A 4,013-nucleotide genomic window follows, 5' to 3' on the forward strand; every position below is an offset into this window, starting at 1 on the left:
AAAAATTTCCCCTTCTGTTATTGCCCTCCCATTGTCTCCAGCATGGCTTAACACCTCTCATATCTGAATGATAACATGGGTACAGCCAAGAAAGTACAAATCCAAAACCAGTAACTCAAAAGGGAGGTGGAAAATTTGGAGGGAATCACCACTCTCTGTGGCTTGGATGCTGGGCTGAGTTAACAAATTAAAGATGCCAAAGCATAAAGGAGACATTTGAGGAAAAGCCCTAAAGGAGGGGTTAATTTCCAAGACATCAGAAGAGAAAGCAAATTGTTGTAGGTAGAAAACCAACAAAACTACTCCATGCAGTGTCTCTAAAAGTGACTGAACAATAGGAGGTTTTATTTACTTTTTTTTCTTTTTTTATAAGAGAATCTAAACCTCATTCTATGGAAACATAATGATTATCACTTCTAAAATCACTTGAAAGTAATAAAAACTGAAGCCAAGCTAAGCATCATCATCTTGATAAACACTTCAATTAAAAGTAGATTTTAAGTCTCTTAGTTCAGACTTCTGAAATTCTGTCTCAGTTGGAAATTATTTCGTTCATCAGAACTTGGACCACTACTTTTTATCAAATGATGATGTTTTTCTGATGACGATCTCTTTCCCAAACAACTCAACTTATCACATCTTGGAGAAGAATGGATACAGGAAATCATTCTTCTATAACTGAGTTTGTCCTTGAGGGGCTAACAAATGAGCCAGGGCTCCAACTCCCGCTCTTTTTCCTGTTCCTCTTGACTACATCATCTCCATGGCAGGAAACTTGGATTTGTTTTTTTTTTTTAACCAGGATCAGTTCTCAGCTTCACACCCACATGCACTATTTTCTCAGTAACTTGTCCTCCATAGATCTCTGCTACTTTTCTGTCATAATTCCCAAGACTTCGGTGAACTTCATGTCAGAGAAGAATTTCACCTCCTTTCCTGAGTATATAACCTAGCTGTTTTTCTTCTGCTTCTTTGGTACTGATGACTCTTACATGTTGATAGCTATGGCATATGACCGTTATGTGGCCATCTGTAATCCCTTGCTCTACAATGTCACCATGTGCCACAGAGTCTGTTTTCTGGTCATCACTGGTGTGTATAAAGTAGGGGCTATTGGAAACCCTGGTGGTATAGTAGGTAAGTGCTAAATCTGCTAACCAAAAGGTTGGCAGTTGAATCCACCAGGTGCTCCTTGGAAACTCTATGATGTAGTTCTACTGTCCTATACTGTCGCTATGAGTCAAATGAACTTGACTGCAATGGGTTTTTATTGGGGCTTTGGTTGACACCAGCTACATACCTAGTCATTCCTTCTGTGGAACCGATATCATTCACCATTACTTCTGTGACATCGTTCTTCTGAATAGCTTTTGCTCAAGAAATTATGTGAAGGAGCTTTTGGTGATGATTCTGATTTCATTCAAAGTATTCGTATGTGCTCTATAGCTATCTTCATCTCTTATACCTTCATCTTTTCCAACACCCTATGCATCCACTTACCTGAAGGTAGGTCCAAAGTCTTCCGTACCTGCAGCTCCCTCCTTGCAGCTGTTGAAGACTTCTATGGCTCCATAATTTTCATGTATTTCAAACCACCATCTGTCAGTGACACAACCCAGGAGAAGGTGGCCCTATGTTTTATACCACAGTGATTCACATGTTTAATCCCCTATTGTACAGCTTTAGGAACAAAGATGTCAAAGAAGTCCCCTCCGAAATTCTGAATGTTGAGATACTGTCCAGGACTATGTAGAAAAAGCACTGCTAAGAATAGCTTTTATCTTATCTTTTGTTTATGATTGTGAGAGTGACTAGTTTCAAGTCCAACCATAATAATATAAACTGTAATGTCTATACTGTTTATTTTGGAGAGCTTCATTTCCTTCTTTAGTGCCCCTACTTCCAACACCTTTCATTCTTCCTAACTGCTTAGTCACTAATGGAAAACGCTTCCTACTTCCTAGCTTGTTCTCTTCCCACCTACTGGTCTAAGCTTATGTGGCCTTTTTCTTTCTTTCTTTTTTCTTTTACCTCAGATAATTTTCTTTGTGTAATTGTTCTTAAGTGAAAACTTCTGATTGAAAATAGAATAAAATTTTGAGATCCAATAATGAGCAAATGCATAAATCTTCTCAGAAATATTTGCATTTTAAAACACAACAGGGTTCTGGAATGAACAATTCTTAAAGAATTCAAGGAAATTTAATTTCTGGTAAACAAGACATAGTATCTTCATAAGATTTCCAGACATTGTTGTGACAGTTGAAGATCAGATCTGTCTTGTGAAGGTCTGAAATGGAGTGAAGATTGAGGTAGAGACTAACAGAAAGAGACAAAATGACTTTTAATGCTTATTGCAATTTTTTATTTAGCATCTTTTTTTCCGCCACCTTGTTGCATCCTTTGGCAAATATTTCTTCCTGTAAGTGAAGTCTCAAGATTACTTTCTCCAGAAGAATAACCTTAATTATTTACTATCTAGTCTCTAGTTATTCAGAATAAACCCTGATCTTCACTGCATCTTTAAAATTCATTCATACATCCAATAAATAATTATTGGGCAACTATGTTCCAGACACTGCTCAAAATGCTGTTGATACAGTAATGCACAAAACGAGACAAAAATTTCTGCCCTTGTGGGTAAAAAGTAATCACAAATGAATAAGAAAATTTTATGTAGACAATGATTATAATTGCTATTGAATAAACTGAAGCAGAGAAGAGGGCTGGGGTGCTAGGGAACAGAGGCTTCCTCTCTAAACATAGAGCTCTGATGCTAAGTAAGCTGATATTTGAATAGAAATCTGTGGGAGGTGACGCTCAAACTATGTGATTGTCTGAAAGAAGAAAATTTCAGGCAGGGTAAGAGCAAATGCCATCTCTGAAGCAGGAGTACATTAGTCACGTTTAAGGAAGAAAGCTGAAGTGTGCTCAGAACATATGCCATGGGCAGAGTGATAGATGGTGATACCGGGAGGATAGCTGGGCCTCATGCAAAAGTTTAACAGCTTTGATTGTCACTGCAAGTGAAAAGGGAAGCCATTGGAGGGTTTGTACAGAAAAGTGACTTGATCTTATTCATGTAAAGTAGAACTATTCTGTCTCTGTTCACTGAAAAGTCCTAGAAATAATGTAATTCAGGCAATAAAAACAATATTCATTGCCCAGTGGTATTTGGTTTCTAAATATCATTACCCACTAAAGGAAAACAGAGCTTCATGGGAAAATTATAGATTCCAAAGTGGGACATGAAAAATTAAAGATGAGCCTGGAACATCTTAACATTCCATAAAGTAAGTACTCAAGACTTATAGAGATGTGTCAAAGGGACAATTAGCTTCCTATGAAGGAACTCTTACTGGCCATAATTACAACAATCTGAGCATGAAAATGAATATTAGGAATGGCTTATAAGAATTCATGGGTCCATACTAAAAAAAGTATTAGGGAAGAAGAACAATGCAGGCACAAACTCTCAAATTATCATGGTACTTATTACTTATTAATAACAAAGGGGAAATAAACCAAAACCCACTGCTGTCAAGTTGATTCTGACTCATAGCAACCCTATAGGACAGAGTAGAACTGCCTCATAGAGTTTCCAAGGAGCTTCTGGTGGATTTGACCTGCTGACCTCTTGGTTAGCAGCCGTAGCACTTAAGTACGAAATAGGTGCCCTTAAAACGATAAAATTCAGTGAAAACCATCTAAAACAAGTTATTAAACCTAACCATCAATAAGGCAACATATTGACAACATGAGTCTTCTGATGAGATTTTCAGAAAAGGATACAATATCACCTACATAGCCACCTGGGCAAAAAAAGGTTTAACTTGAATCTAATGATAGGCAAAGAATAAGACAACTCCAAAATGAAAGAAATCTGTAAAACAACTAACCATGGTTGTTTTGAATGCTAATGTCATGAAAGACAGAAAACATCTAGGAATAAGTCTAGGTTAAGTTAGATTAAAGGGACATAACAACTTAAATGACATACCTGATTAAATTCT

General features: G+C 37.0%; 1 pseudogene; it reads left to right on the forward strand.

The window, feature by feature from the left end:
* The first annotated feature begins 650 nt into the window (after nt 1-650).
* On the forward strand, nt 651-1,753 carry LOC126061108 (olfactory receptor 8D2-like; annotated as a pseudogene).
* The last annotated feature ends 2,260 nt before the right edge of the window (nt 1,754-4,013 follow it).

This window comes from Elephas maximus, chromosome 17 (genome assembly GCF_024166365.1).
Source record: "Elephas maximus indicus isolate mEleMax1 chromosome 17, mEleMax1 primary haplotype, whole genome shotgun sequence".
Lineage (NCBI taxonomy): Eukaryota > Metazoa > Chordata > Mammalia > Proboscidea > Elephantidae > Elephas > Elephas maximus.